The 17,650-nt window shown below is 44.8% G+C and overlaps 1 protein-coding gene across 3 annotated transcripts in view; it reads left to right on the top strand.

The window, feature by feature from the left end:
* Positions 1–17,650, top strand: part of PRDM11 (PR/SET domain 11) — an 89,774-nt gene that overhangs the window by 47,260 nt on the left and 24,864 nt on the right. The window lies entirely within an intron of this gene.

The following is a 17,650-nucleotide window of genomic DNA, read 5'->3' as shown; positions in this document are numbered from 1 at the left end:
CACACACAGACACACACACAGACACACACACACACGCAGACACACACACAGACACACACACACAGATACACACAGACACACAGACACACACACACAGACTCACACAGAGACACACACACAGACTCACGGACACACAGAGAGACACACACAGACACACACACAGATACATACAGACACACAGACACACACACAGATACACACAGACACACACAGACACACACACAGACACACACACACACGCAGACACACACACACAGACACACACACACAGACACACACACAGACACACACACACAGACTCACACAGAGACACACACACAGACTCACACAGAGACACACACACATAGACACACACACACAGACACACACACAGACACACGGACACACACAGACATACACAGACACACACACATAGACACAAACGCACAGACACACACACACAGACACACACAGACACACACACACAGACACAGACACACAGACACACACACAGACACACACACACAGACACAGACACACAGACACACACACAGACACACACACACACGCAGACACACACACACAGACACACACACACAGACACACACACAGATACATACAGACACACAGACACACACACAGATACACACAGACACACAGACACACACACACACAGACACACACACAGACACACACAGATACACAAAGACACACACACATATACACACAGACACACACAGACACACAGACACACACAGATACACACAGACACACACAGAGACACACACAGACACAGACACACAGACACACACACACATACACAGACACACACCGACACACACACAGACACACGGACACACACAGACACACACACACACAGACACACACAGACACAGACACACAGACACACACAGACACAGACACACAGACACACACAGATACACACACACAGACACACACACACAGACACACACACACAGACACACAGACACACACACAGATACACACAGACACACAGACACACACACAGATACACACACACACATATACACACAGACACACAGACACACACACACAGACATACAGACACACACATACACACACACAGATACACACACAGACACACAGACACACACAGACACAGACACACACACACACAGACACACACACACAGACACACACAGACGCACACACACACATACAGACACACACACAGACACACACACAGACACACACACAGACGCACACACACAGACACACACACAGACACACAGACAGACACAGACACACACACAGACACACACACACAGACACACACACAGACGCACACACACAGACACACACACAGACACACACACACAGACAGACACACAGACACACACACACAGACAGACACACACACACAGAGACACACACACAGACACAGACACACACAGGCACACAGACACAGACACACACACAGACGCACACACACAGACACACACACAGACACACAGACACACACAGAGACAGACACACAGAGATACACACACAGACACACACAGACACACACTGATACACACACACACAGACACACACACACAGACACACACACAGATACACACAGACACACACAGACACACACACAGATACACACAGACACACACACACAGACACACACACACAGATACACACAGACACACAGACACACACACACAGACTCACACAGAGACACACACACAGACTCACGGACACACAGAGAGACACACACAGACACACACACAGATACATACAGACACACAGACACACACACAGATACACACAGACACACACAGACACACACACAGACACACACACAGACACACACACACACGCAGACACACACACACAGACACACACAGAGACACACACACAGACTCACACAGAGACACACGGACACACACAGATACACACAGACACACACACACAGACACAGACACACAGACACACACACAGACACACACACACACGCAGACACACACACACAGACACACACACACAGACACACACACAGATACATACAGACACACAGACACACACACAGATACACACAGACACACACAGACACACACACACAGACTCACACAGAGACACACACACAGACTCACACAGAGACACACACAGAGACACACACAGATACACAGACACACACAGACACACACACACAGACACACACACAGACACACACACATATACACACAGACACACACAGACACACAGACACACACAGATACACACAGACACACACAGAGACACACACAGAGACACACACAGACACAGACACACAGACACACACACACATACACAGACACACACCGACACACACACAGACACACGGACACACACAGACACACACACACAGACACACACAGACACAGACACAGACACAGATACACACACAGATACACACAGACATACAGACACACACAGATACACACACACAGACACACACACACAGACACACACACACAGACACACAGACACACACACAGATACACACAGACACACAGACACACACACAGATACACACAGACACACACATATACACACAGACACACAGACACACACACACAGACATACAGACACACACATACACACACACAGACACACACACAGATACACACACAGACACACATACACACACAGACACAGACACACACACACACAGACACACACACACAGACACACACAGACGCACACACACACATACAGACACACACACACACACAGACACACACACAGACACACACACAGACGCACACACACAGACACACACACAGACACACAGACAGACACAGACACACACACAGACACACACACACAGACACACACACAGACGCACACACACAGACACACACACAGACACACACACACAGACAGACACACACACACAGAGACACACACACAGACACAGACACACACAGGCACACAGACACAGACACACACACAGACGCACACACACAGACACACACACAGACACACAGACACACACAGAGACAGACACACAGAGACACACACACAGACACACACAGACACACACTGATACACACACACAGACACACACAGACACACACACAGACACACAGACACACACACACATTCTTCTGTTTTTTCTGAGCTATGTGAGATGGCCCCAGGTGTCGGCCCCGTGGCCGTGCAGCGTCTGTCACCACTATCCAGCTCTGCGGTTGTACTGTGAAGGCATTCATAGACAGCACGTGAATGAGCAAGTGTCGCTGGGTTCCAATAAAACTTTATTTATAAACACTAATGTGAATTTCGTATAATTTCAAATGAAATTTGAATTTATGTAAGTTCTGAAAATCATACAAATGAAATTATATGAAAAAAGTTTCAGTTATGAAAAAGCCGAAGCAGAACCACGCTTTTACAGGCTGTGAAAACAGATGAGGGGTTGGATTTGACCTGCCAGCAGTAGTTCGTTGACCCCTGTCCTATGTAATCAGAGTATAATTACCATACTCAGGATACAGTACTGTCTCAACTATAGCCCTTATTCAAATTTTCCCAATTGCCCTGAGTAATGGCCTTGAGAGTCTTCCTGCCATTCAGGACCCACTCAAGCATCACACATTGCATTTACTTGTCACGTCTCGTTAGTCTCCTTTATTCTAGAACAGTTTCCCAGAATTGCATTTCTCGTTCACAATATTGCTACTTTGGAAGAGTTCAGGACAGTTCTTTGCAGACCCTTCCACACTTTAGATTTGCCTGATTGTTTCCTCACGACGGGTTCAGGTTATAGATTTCTGGCACTGGTTATGTTGTGTCTTTCTCACGGCAGATAGCAAGAGCATGTGACGTCCGTTTGTCTTCTGTTTAACTCAGTGCTTTCAGCAGCTATTGATGATTCTTGCCTGTATCAATTATTTTTCATGACTTAAAAGGATTTTTAATCATTCCTTCTACACTTATGACTGAATATTCTTCTGTTTAAAAGAAATATTCAACTTTCTCCCCCACCCCATCCCTTAAGATTATTTTTACTACCGGTATAGACTCATGGATTTTTTTCTTCATTGTGCTATAGTCCATTCCTCTCATTATGCATTTTGAGCTTTAAATTGCCCTAGAGTTGGCCAGCAAGATCCCATTCAGACTGGCTTCTTGTCCTTCTTTTAGTACTTCTTTACTTTCTCGTGCAAAGTTTTGTGGTTTTTTCTTTCTTTTTTTTTTTTGCCCTACCACAGGGCATGCAGGATCTTTAGTTCCCTGACCGGAATTGAACTGGTGCCCCCTGCAGCGGAAGCACAGCATTGTAACCATGGCACTGCCAGGGAGATCCCAAAGAAGATGTTCTAGTCATCTCCCTTAGGAGCTCTAATGTATTTTTGTGAGAAATGGTATTTAGAGATCAAGTCTCTGGGCACTGACTGTGCACAGTGCTCCTGGGGCGTCCTTGCTCCTAAGCCTGAGCTAGGTTTTCAGAGATGAGTTGAAGTGAGTGGCAAATAGAGTCAGGAGCCGAGGGAACACGGAATCATGATCAGTGGGCATGGCATGTACAAAGATCCAAGGCTGCGTGTGTGATGTGAGGCGGGGGAATGGTGATAGGGCACACAGTACCCTGTAATAGGGTGATAGAGGTACAAGGTGTGCTGGGAGAGAAAAGTGGAAGATGATGCTAGAAAAAAGTTGCTTTTCTCACGTTCTAAGATGTTATGGATCTTAAAACACTATTGAATGACAATGTCAGCTTTTCCAGGAATGAAAATATGGACCTCAATCCTAAGGTTCCTCTTCATGTCAGAAGCATTAAATGGCTTGACTTGTATAACTTTTTTAAATGCTAGTAGTTTTGTTATTAAATCATGAGCCAAACCGAAGATATCCCCACTCCCCACAAAAGATATAATACTCTAGTTAGCTAGTTTTGGCTGGAGCTCCAGTCTATAATTCTTAAAATCTACTATATGGATCAAAAATAAAACATGAAAAACTATTCTGACTTTTCAACATAAACCAACTGCTAACTTGACCTTCAACTTTCCTTGCCTCCTCCGCATTTCTACTGCAATTGTTTCTCTCTTGTGTTATATTGAGGCCACTTTTTAAAAGAAATATATGTACATATGTATATTACTATATATATTCCTGTAGTTACCAAACTCTATATTACATACCCAGCACTAATTTATGTTGACCACCTTCATCGATTTTTAACAAACACCCACCCTCTGCCTCTGGCAACCATCAATTTATTTACTGTATCTATGAGTTCAGGGTTTGTTTGTTTTTTGTTTTAGATTTCACATGTAAGTGAGATCATATAATATTGTCTTGATCTCACTAGTTTGTCTTAGCACAATGCCCTCAAGGCTTATCCATGCTATTGCGAATGGCAGGATTTCCTCTTTTTTATGGCTGAAAAATATTCCCTTGTATATCTATCCACATATCCTTTATCCATTCATCCGTTGGTGGGCATTTAGTTTGTTTTCATTTCTTGGCTGTTATAAATAATGCTGCAGTGAACTTGGGGGTGCAAATACCTTTTTGTGTTAAGTTTCCTATGGTTAAATACCCAGAAGTGAAATTAGTGGATCATATGGCAGTTCTATTTTTAAATTTTTAAGGAGCTTCCATACTGGTTTCCATAGTGGTTGCACCAGTTTACATTCCCGAAACGGTGCTCAAGCATCCCCTTTTGTCCACATCCTCGTCAACACTTGGTATTCCTTGTCTTTTTGATGAAAACCATTCTGACAGGTGTGAAGTGATAGCTCATTGTGGTTTTAATTTGCATTTCCATGACTGGTGATGTTGAACATTTTTTCAAGTGTGTGTTGGTCAGGTGTCTGACTTTTATTGTTTCAGTTCAGTTGCTCAGTCATGTCCGACTCTGTGTTTATCATTTATGGAGTCCCAATTATTTATGATTACATTGATTTTACTCTAAAGTTACTTTAAAAGGTTTAAACATAGAAGCTAAATAAACACAATATTTCTTACAGCTTTTAAATAACGATTAAACCAAGACACCAAGCATCGTAATCCAAATGAACAAAATCGGTGTCCTGTATTGGATCAGGCGTTACTGAAACTAAATCGCTGTTTATCGGGTGAATACAGTAGTGACGACATAGACACAGATTCTTCTGAATTTGGCATGCCTCTCTGCTTTGGTGTGCCATGTGACACTTTTATTTTCTTTACTTGTTGGTCTCTATTTAAAACACTGGGCGATCTTTTGTTAATACAACTGCCACAGTGTTTCTTAGCCTTTGCCAGAATGCATTATTTACATATTAAAGTTTGTTCTTTTTTCATTAGCTCATGGCGAGTAGTAATAACTGTATAGTCATTCAGCTGTTACAGTGTAACAAGCTACCTCCAAATGCAGTGCAACAGAATGAAGGTCTGTAAATGTTTGTGTAAATGGCCAGATAGTAAGTCTTTTAGGCTTTGTGGCCCACACAGTGTCTGTCACACTACTGAACTCTGCCATCCATCACAGTGTGAGAGCAGCCAGAGGCGTGTGTATTCTAAAACTGTTTATGGAAGCTGAAATTTGAATTCCATGTAATTTTCACATGATAAAATAGTCTTCCTTTGAGTTATTTTCAACCATCTAGAAATGCACAAACCATTCTCAGATGGTGGGCTGTACAGAACAGGTGGCGGGCTGGATTTATCCTGCAGGCCCCGGCGTAGAGAACAGCAATCATTTATCCTTGCTTGGGTATCTGCCGGTTGGTTGTAGCTCCTCACTGATTCTGCTCTGGCCGCCGGTTGCCTGTGGTTGGGCTGGTTTAGCTGGGCTCCGCTGTGCTGCTCAGCCTCCAGGTGCAGGGGGATCTTGGCTCCTCACCGAGGGCCAGGTCTGCTGGCCCAAGTGTGTCTGTTCTGGGCCCAGACTGAAGAGGCTGGGGCTCCCTGGGGGAGCTCTTTGGTGGAGGCAGAGGCCCTGGAGACAGGGCCTCACAAACCCATGTCAAGCCCGTGTTTGCATCATGCTTGTTACCACCCCATTGCCCAAACGAGTCAGATGACCGAACCCAAAGTCAAGGAGTAAAGAATTAGAGGCCACCTGTAAGACAGAGTGTAACACACAGTCTCATGGCCCGGGTGATGGGGAAGGGCGAAAGCTGGACCAATTCAGTCTCCCACAGGTGCCAGCTTGGAGAAGGAAATGGCAACCCACTCCAGTGTTCTTGCCTGGAGAATCCTGTGGACGGAGGAGCCTGGTGGGCTGCTGTCCATGGGGTCGCACAGAGTCAGATGCGACTGAAGCAACTTAGCATGAATGCATACACTGGAGAAGGAAATGGCAGCCCACAGTGTTCTTGCCTGGAGAATCCCAGGGACGGGGGAGCATGGTGGGCTGCCGTCTATGGGGTCGCACAGAGTCGGACACGAATGAAGCGACTTAGCAGCGGCAGCGGCAGTGCCACCTCAGTCACAAGCCCAGAGCTGCTGCTGTTCACTTGCTCAGGCGTGTCCCACTCCTCGCAACCCCGTGGACTGGCTACAGCCCTCCAGGCTCCTCTGTCCATGGAATTCTCCAGGCAAGAATACTGGAGTGGGTAGCCATTCCCTTCTCCAGGGGATCGTCCCAACCCAGGGATCGAACTCACCTCTCCTGCGTTGCAGGTGGATTCTTTACTGTCTGAGTCACAAGGGAAGCCTGTGTCTGTTGGTTCAGGCATGTCCCACTCTTCACCAACCCATGGGCTGACTGCAACCCACCAGGCTCCCCTGTCCATCGGATTTCCCAGGCCAGGCTACTGGAATGGGTTGCCATTTCCTTCTCCAGGGGCTCTTCCTAACCCAGGGATCGAACCTTCATCTACTGCATTGACAGGCAAATTCTTTACCACTGACCTCCTGGGAAGCTTTCAGATCTGTAGCGTGATGTATACAGTTTGTTTGCAGCTAATTTCTCTCTGGCGACATGCCCATTCTTTTAAAAAACATAAATGATTTATTTTTGGTTGCACTGAGTCCTTGTTGTTGCGTGTGGGCTTTCTCTAGTTGGGGAGAGCGGGGGCTACTTTCCAGTTGAGGTGTGTGAGCTTCCCATTGTGGTGGTTTCTCTTGTTGCAGAGCACGGTCTCTAGGTTGCATGGGCTTCAGTAGTTGCAGCTCGAAGGCTCTAGAGAGCGGGCTCGGTAATTGTAGTGCAGAAGCTTAATTGCTACAAGGCATGTGGAATCCACGAGGACCAGGGATCGAACCCCTGTCCCCTGCATTGGCAGGCGGGCTGCCATCCTTTGTAACACCAGGGAAGTCCGACATGCCCATTCTTATTTGCATTTTTGCTGCCCCTGAGGTGGGCAGATTCTTCTGACTCTCTCCTCAACCCTTGTCCTGAGACCCTCATGTCAGGCATAATGAGGAGACAGGATTCAGGCCAGTCTCCTCACACTGGTCCTCACGTCCTGGCCCAAGGACTCATTTCACCAGTTTCTCCAACAGCCAGATTTATTACCGAGGGGAGTGAGGCCGAGTGTGTGCAGGATAGGGGGTGGTCGTTTCTGTGGCTGGATCCAAGGCCAGTTCCCTTACCAGGCAGAGCAGAGGGACTTGGAAAGGGAAGAGGTGTCTGCATTGTTGACAGGGCTCTGGAATCTCTTTTCTCCCACTTGAGGAAAGTGTGCCTTTGGGCTAGTCACCATTCTCTCTGAGCTCTATTTCTCTGATCCATCAAATGGAAACCCCCAGTCTAAAGGAACATCCCCCATGAATTGTGAGTGTCTATGCTTGTTGCCTGCCTGGTGCAGAGCAGGTGAGGGGCACGTTGCAGCCTGATTTTCTCCAGTTAGCTTCATGCGGGTCTCAGGACTGACTGGGGGTGATATGTGAGATTACAGATGTGGAATTTGCAATTGGATGTAAGCATGCCTCATTTCCCAGGTCCCCAGGGCCTTTTTGAAATTTGATAATTAGAATAATAAAAGGCAATATGTAAAGTTTTTTCTCAGAATTGACAGGGGTTGATGCCAGGGACCTCTATGGATACCCAAATCCATGGATGCTCAAGTCCTTTATATAAAATGGTGCAATGTTTGCAAATGACCTACACTTATCTTCCTGTATACTTTAAACAGTGTATTTATTTATTTGGCTGTGCCAGGTCTTTTGTGGCATGTGGGAATCTCTTTAGTTGCAGCATGTGGGTTCTAGTTCCCTGACCAGGGATCGAACCAGGTACATAGATAGGGCCGACTGTACTAATTCCATTGTCAGTTAAATGGTGGTGGGGAGGTGTGGAGATGGGTTAGATCATGGTTCTTGAGCCTCCTTAGTCACCAAGGAGGTTATTCTCCTATACCAATATTCATAAAATGTTGTACACATTTTAGGGAGTTCATTGATACCAAGTTAGGAACCCATGGCTTGAATAATCTCAGAGGCCCCTTTAAAAGTTCTTCATTCTGTGTTTTTGGGCATAGCAGAGGCCAGAGTTCAAGTTCACATCTAGGTTAACCTCTTTGCATGTTGCTAAGTCACTTCAGTCATGTCCAACTCTTTGAGACCCTGTGGACTGTAGCCTGCCAGGCTGCTCTATCCTTGGGATTCTTCAGGCAAGAATACTGGAGTGGGTTGCCATGTCCTCCTCCAGGAGATCTTTGTGACCCAGGGGCTGAATCCATGTCTCCTGTGGCTTCTGCATTGGCAGGCAGGTCTCTTCCCAGGTTCCCAGGCCACCTGGGAAGGTCACCGTCTTTATCTCTCTGCATTTCAGTTGGTCAGCCTGGGAAGTGACTGGAGGCAAAGGTGATGCTGTCAACCTCCTGGGCCTCTGGGAGGAGCATCTGTGTGAAAGAGCTTTGTCCACTGTCAATAGGTTCACAAATCATTTTTGTAACTGCTTTGCCCTGAGAGGAGCTGCAGAGCTGAAAATCAGAATTCTTTATGGAACTGATGGGTTCCTGGAAAGTTGCAAGCAAATCAGGTTTTTAAAAATCCAGTCTCTGCAGCATCTGGTTATGGCACCATTTAGAGGAACCCAGCAGTGAATCGTCAATGGTGGCAGACATTCTGCGGCAAAGCAGATTGTTCCTCCCTATTAAACTGCCCATCTTTCCATAGCAGATTTGCTCAAACCAGCAGCAAAGCTGGGAGTTCAGAGAGGACCCCAGGACGTTCCTGATTGATTCTCATGAGGTCATCGGGGAAGCCTGGGCTGACATCTGTCACTCTGCCAAGTGCTTAAGAGCATGGGCTGTACCTACAGAGTCTGAACTCCAGCTGCCCCACACATTTCCTTTGTGGCCTCAGGCAAGCTGCCTACTGGCTCTGAACCTCAGTTTCCTAGCCTGTAAAATGGGAATAATAGTTGTAGTTACCTTCACTGAGTTGTGAGAATTCATGAAACAGGGTACCAGAGTACTTAGCACAGTGAAGTTGCTCCATCAATGGCAGTGGGTAAAGCCTTAAGGCTGATGTCTTTGTTATTACCGTGATCAGAAATAGCATTCTAGTCTATGTGGACCCATGCCTGTCCCAGGGAGGCAAACCTCATGTTTTTTATATTATTTTCTGAGGCTATGCCCACGTAGAATCTTAAAATTCTTAAACAGAATTTTATAGGTCATTTAGGACAGACTTCTACTCAGTGGGAAAATTCTTTCTTCAGCTCCCCTGATAGTGGGTTGTCCTGCTACTGCTTAAATACCCCCAGTGGCAAGAAACTCACCTCCTCACAAGGCTGCTTGTTCTATTGTAGGACTATTCTGCATGTTAGAACATGTATGTTAGGACTGTTCTGCATGCATATTCCTCATGCTGAGTTCAGGTCCTCCATCCCTCAAGTGGTCCTGGTTTTGCCTGCCCTCCCCTACATGAGGGTCCTTCCCACATTTGATGATGTGTCTGCTTTCTGTAGCCTCTTCTTCTCCAGGCTAAGGGACCCTCTTCCAATGCTGGTCGCCCTTCTTTGGTCAGACCCAGGGTGTCAGAGTCCTTCTCACGTCACAGTGTTCAGAGCCTGGGCTGGTCTAAGAACATCACAGTGTTCAGAGCCTGGGTTGGTCTAAGAAGTGCTGAGTTCAGAGTGGCCAAGGAGTCGACCTTGAGGGATAAGGCAAGGGAGGATGCTGGGAACCAGTCTTTTGAGACCTGGTCCTGAGCATCTGGCCCTGGCTGGCCCTTCCTGGACCATCTCAGTTCCAGGACTTGAGGTCTACAGCCTGCTCTCTACTTGGATGATGGGGGCTCATCAGTAGCATGTGATGTGCTCTGAACACCCTCTGTGATCCCACTCACCCCCTGCTTCCTCCACTAGAACTCCCTCACCCTCTTCTTCTCCAAGACTTCAGCTTAGATTCCACACCTCCCAAGAAAGTCCTAGATGACCACCAGTTTCAGGGCTCCGGCTCTGTGCTCCCATGTTCCGCAGAATTCCCCACCATAGTTCTGACCATAGGACCACATAGTGGCCTCTCTTCCATGTCCGCTGGACTGTGAGTTTTGTGCAAAGACATTGTCTTCCCAGATCACCATTTTATCCCCAGAGCCTGTCTGTGTAACTGCTCCCTCAGTGATATTTGTTGAATGAATAAATGCTTGATTGGAGAAAAGCCTGACTGATGGGAAAAATAAGCCAAGAAACATCCCTCAGCAAACCTGGGATCTGAACCCAGCAGCAGAGATCTTAGGGAGCTCCAGGGTACCTCACAGCTCCCACCCAGGCCTCTCGGCCCAGCTGAGGCTGCAAAAAGTCTGATTACAACTGCATGTTGTAATACATATAGCTATACAACAATAATACATATAGTTTTACAACTATATGTTGTAATACTTGGAGTTTTACGCAAACCTCCCACCACCCAGAATGAATCATAACTAACCTTTGGTCCCCTTGATAAACATAATCGTGACTGTTTATGGAGTGCCTTCTGCATCAATCGTTACGGCAGGGCGGCAAGGTTGCTTTCCCCATTTTACGGACGAGGATGCTGAAGCCTGGCCAGTGAAGGCACCAGCTCAAGGCCAGTTAGCTTGTCAGTGGTGAGGCTGAAGCTCCAGCCGATGCCTCAGGCTCCACAACTCTCACTAACCACTGGGTGTTCTTGCAGCTGGCTTCGGGACCTACAGAAGCTTCTGTTTTCCCCCCTGGAGAAAGGAGTAATTAGAAAATGCTAGTGAAGGATGATTAATATTATGATAAAGTACAGGGTTCCATGAGATTCCTGGGGAAGGTCCCTGAAGACTGGGGTGTCATCTGGGGAGATTGGCAGGGGAGGGGAGGCCTGACCTGCATGTTTTCTCTTTCTGTCCATGAATTTTAAACCGTGGAGACAGTGAAATCTCATAAATAGACAAAGCCGAAGCTTGATCCTCCTTCCCGCTATCCTCCCCTCTAGAGGTAACCAGATATGAGAGTTTGAAGTGTATCTCCCAGACTTTCTGTGCATAGGGAGACATACAGAGAGATGCTCTGGCAAATAGTTAACAACCTGCTGGCGATGGTTGTGGTGGGGAATACATGTGCCAGTTTCCTTGGTGTCAAGGCTCCTACCATGTCTGGTTTTAGGCGGCCAACATGAAGGCACTAAATGAGCAGATGGGAAGAGCTGTGTCATGACAGTGAATCTATAGTATTTCTACTCTACAGATGCCAGCATCCTCAAGAATATCAACATCATAAAATATAGTAAAATAATCAGGAAGCTTTGGGTATGTTTTACCTTTTTAAAAATAGAACATACTGAATTGCAAGTTCATATAATTTAATTTTTAATAATGACCGTGTTTCACAGCTGGTTCAGGAGACTGGAAAATTTCAGTCAGTTCTTGTTAAGCAGGACAAGCCAGTTCTAGCCACTCTTTTCCTTTTCACTCAAGTATGAACCCTATGTAATTTTTTTCCTTTAGCTTGCTTGTTATTTAAAAGGCTCCTCATCGGATCATTCATTCAACCAGGACTCTACCGCATGCCATGCCCTGTGTTAGGAACCAGAGCCAGGCCACCATCATGAGCAGATAGTCATGCGCTTGGTCTTCATGAGCTTTGCTGTAATGAAGGAGGCAGTCAGTTACCACACTGACAGGTAGACAGACCCTACAGTTAGATCTCTCAAAGGAGGCAGCAGGATGATGTTTAGAGATAATGCTGAGAGGGGCAGGCATGTGGAGGTCAGGGTGTGGAAGGGGAGAACCTCCTCGAGGTTCAGGTCAGGAAAAGCTTCTTCCGAGGGGCGGACAGAAACCAAGACCCAAAAGGTAAGATGGGACCAGCCATACAAAACGTGGTGGGAAAGAGTTGCCTTAGGATAACACATTCACTTGGGTGCCATTTCTGTAAACTTTACAGGCATGTACAGCAATTCTGTGTGTTGTTTTTTAGAAAAAGTCCTGGAACAGTAAAAATCAAGAAGGCTCCCTTCCAGCTTCAGGATGGTGGTTATGCTTGGAAGGAGGGTGGGAAAGAGAGTGAGTTGGAGGCAGAGATGCTCTTCAGTGACATCTGTGTATTTTTCTGATGCTAGCAGAGACAGAGGTCTGGGAGAGAATTGGTTGTTGGTCATTTTTGCTGGCTCTTGCTGATGGATACGGAGTGATCAGTTGCATTGCTCTTTATAATATTTCAATGCCTGAACTATTTTATGATCATTATTTTTTTTAAAGTGGCTGTAGAAGAGTGAATGGGGCAAAGAGGGGCCCGAGAGAGTTGGGAGGTAGGCAGGGACCAGGTTGTAAAGCCTTGCAGATGATGACCTTAAGTGTGAATTTTGGTTTAAGTACAGTGAATGCCTTCTTGAGCTGGTGGGTTGCATGTTCTAAAGTTTACATTAATACATTTCTCTGGCTGCTATGAGGAGAATCAGTGGAGAGTTAAGAATGGCACTGGGAGGTTAGTTGGGATCTCTTGTTATTGTCTTGAGGAGAGCTGATGATGGCTGGAAGCAGTGGAGACAGGAGCAGTTTTGAAATCAGGTTTGGATGACATGCTGAGGGATTAGATATGGGGGATCAAGAGATGGAGGCATGACCCCTTTGTTCATAGTACCACTGTTTACAATAGCAAGGCCACAGAAGCAATCTAAATGTCCACTGAGAGATGAAGAAGTAAAGTGAAGTAAATATGTATGTAGTGCATACATATTGACACAATGGAATATTACTCAGCCGTAAAAAGAATGAAATAATGCTATTTGCAGCAACATGGATGGGCCTAGAGATGATCATACTAAGTGAAGTAAGTCAGAAAGAGAAATACAAATACCGTATGATATCACTTATATGTGGAAACTAAAATATGACACAAACGAACATATCTACGAAATAAAACAGGCTCATGGAGAACAGGCTTGTGATGCCAAGGAGAAGGGCATGGAGGAGGGAAGGACTGGGAGTTTTGGATTAGCAGATGCAAACTGTTATATACAGGATGAATAAGCAACAAGGTCCTACTGTATATGGCACAGAAAACTATATTCAATATCCTGTGATAGACCGTAATAGAAAAGAATATGAAAACAGATATATATATATATATATACACACATCTGTGTGTGTATATATATGACACTCTGCTGTGCAGAAGAAATTACATACAACATTGCAAGTCAACTGTACTTCAATACATTAAAAAAAAATTAGGGAGACATGAAGGATGACTTTTTTTAACGGCTTTATGGAGATATAGTTCACATACTATACACTCCATTCATTTAAAGTGTACAGTTCACTGGGGTTTGGTGGGGATGGCCTTCTTTCTGAAATCTGAGTGGATGGTGGCTTCAAATACTGTGAGGGAGAAAAAGAGAGGAATAGGCTTGGGGGTGGGGCCTGAGGTGAGTTTGAACTGCCAGTAAGACAGCATGTCATGTGGGAATTAGATATTCATGCCTGGGGCTTGGGATGAAAATCTGTGAGTAGTGAACAAATTGAGAATGTGGGAATAGATGTAAATATCCAAAGAAAGAGTATGGTTAAAGAAGGCGTGTGTGGAGGAGGCAGTGGGGCTTCTAATTCAGGTGGACGGAGAGTTCATTCTTTGAGCCGCTTCCCCCCAAATAAAAGGAAGGAGAAAAAAGAGAGGGAGAAAGAAGCATAAAATGACTGCAGAGCTGAAAACAAAGGCCCACAGAGCGCTCATCTAGCACAGGCAGAGACAGCCATCAGCTTTAGCTCCTGTGGGCCACTATGAAATAGAAATGTCTTGTGTGAGGTGGAGAGGGGAGCCAGGTTGACTGCTTAAAATGACAAAAAGCAAGTAATAGGCAGACAGACTCCTATTCAAGATGAGCCTCTGGACCAAACCTCCGAAACTAATGAAGAAAATTAATGTTACAAAGAGAGCCTTCAAAAACAATGACAGTTGAATTCACTCTAATTAAAATAAATATAGTATTTTTTTTTAAATGAATTTAAAACAACTGTTTAGGGTCTGTCAGGAATAGGTTTGACTGTGAGATTCAAAATAACAGTGGCTTACGCAAAACAAAAATTGTGTTCTCTTATGAATAAATTCTGAGCTTGTATTAAGTCCTCAGGAACCTAGCTTGATCCAGCTAATCACTGTCTCAATGCTTGGATTATATCCTCATAGTTCAAAGTGAGAGCTAGAGCTCCAGCCATTACATCTGCATTCAAGGCCACAGGATGGTAGAAGGGTATACATAGCTGTCTTTTAAAGAAGTTTTCAGGAAGATGACGCATGACACTTCCGTCTCCACTCTGTTGGCCAGAACTCGGTCAGAGGAGAAGTCAAGAAATGTATTGTTATTACAGATAGCTAGATACTCAGTTATAATCCAGGGGTTCTGCTACTATGGATGAAAGGGATAATATATCATTAACACTCACAGCTTTGGGATCTTCAAAGAAAGAGTAAGAATAACATCCATGAAGAAGAATAAGACTGGTGTTTTTTGTTTGAATTTAAAACCTCTCTCTTAGAAAGATGGTGTTAAGAGAGTGGATAAACAAGCCACAGACTAGGAGAAAGTATTTGTAAGTGATATTCTGATAAAGGAATTATATCCAAAATGCATTCAAAAAAAAAACCTCTCGTGCACGAGTGCTGAGTTGCTTATTGTGTCTGACTCTTTGTGACTCTGGACCACCAGGCTCCTCTGTCCATGGGATTCTCTAGGCAAGAATAGCGGAGTGGGTTGCCATGCTTTCCTCCAGGGAATCTTCCCAACCCAGAGATCCACCCACGTGTCTTATGTGTCCTGCATTGGCAGCTGTGTTCTTTAACACTAGCGCCACCTGGGAAGTCCATTTAAAACTCTCAGAACTCAACAGTAAGAAAAAAACAATAAAAATGGGCAAAAGATTTGAATAGACACTTCAAAGAAGATATGCAGCTGACAAGTGAGTGCACAAAAAGATGCTCAAGTGTCATTAGTCATCAGAAAAATGCAAATTAAAACCACAATGAATACTGCTTCATATCTGTCAAAATGGCTAAAACAAAAAAGCCAGTTCATCCAAATATTGGCAAGGATCTGGACCAACTGGAAATCCCACATATGACTGATGGGAATGTAAAATGGTGCAACCACTTTGGAAAACAGTTTAGCAGTTTCTTAAAACTTAAGTATATTCTTACCATGTGTCCCAGCAATTCCACTTCTAAGTATTTGCCCAAGAGAAATAAGCGTATGTATTTATACAAACACAGGTGTAGAGAACGGACGTGTGGACAGTGGGGAAGGGGAGAGAGGGACGAACTGGGAGATTAGGGTTGACATCCATACAATACCATGTGTCAAATAGCTGGCTAGTGGAAGGCTGCCGTATAGCAGGGGCAGTGCATCTCGGGGCTCTGTGATGGCCTGGAGGGGGGGATGGGGGGTGGGAGGAAGGTGCAAGAGCGAGAGAATATATGCATACATATAGCTGATTCACTTCATTGTGCAGCAGAAACTCACAGAATGTTGTAAAGCAATTATACTCCAATAAAGGAAAGAGATTTGCTAGTGATGTCTCTTAGCAGCGTTATTTGTAATAGCCAAAACTAGCCACAACCCAAATGTCCAGCAATAGAGGCTAAAAAAATAGTGACACGTCCAAGCAATGAACTACTGCTCACCGACACAAAGAAATGAACTCTGATACACACACCAGTGGGAATGAATCTCAAAATAATTGTGCTAAGTGAAAGAAGGGCAGACATGCCTTCCATTTGATTCTATTTGTATAAAGTTATGGAACATGCAAAGTAATTTGTAGTGACAGAAAGCAGCTCCCTGGTTGCCTGTGGAACTGAGAATGGGAGATATGGAGAGAGGCAAGAGCAAGAGATCACAGAGGCCATAAAGTAGTTCTTAAGGGTGATGGATATGTTTATTATCTTGACTGTGATATATACATTTGTCAAAATTTATCACGTGGCATATTATATGTTAATTATATTCCAATAAAGCTGTTAGAAAAAGAAAGGAGCACAACATTATGAAACAAAAAGAGGCAGAATAAGAAAAGATGAGAGTGAAAAAGACCCAATTGAAATTTCTGGGAATGAAAAATATTAATTGCATTAAAAGTCTTTTAAAAAGGAAGGAAAGAAAGGAAAAATGTCAATAGTCATAAACTCTAGAATGAATATGGTCAAAGAGTAAATGAGTGAGTTGGAAGAGCATTCCAAGAAATTTTCTGAGAACATCACCCAGAAAGACATAGAGGGAAAACTATGAAAGAGTAGTTGTAAGACCTGGAGAATAGACTGGGT

This window comes from Muntiacus reevesi, chromosome 9 (genome assembly GCF_963930625.1).
Source record: "Muntiacus reevesi chromosome 9, mMunRee1.1, whole genome shotgun sequence".
NCBI lineage: Eukaryota > Metazoa > Chordata > Mammalia > Artiodactyla > Cervidae > Muntiacus > Muntiacus reevesi.
This window is presented reverse-complemented; position numbering and strand designations above follow the sequence as displayed.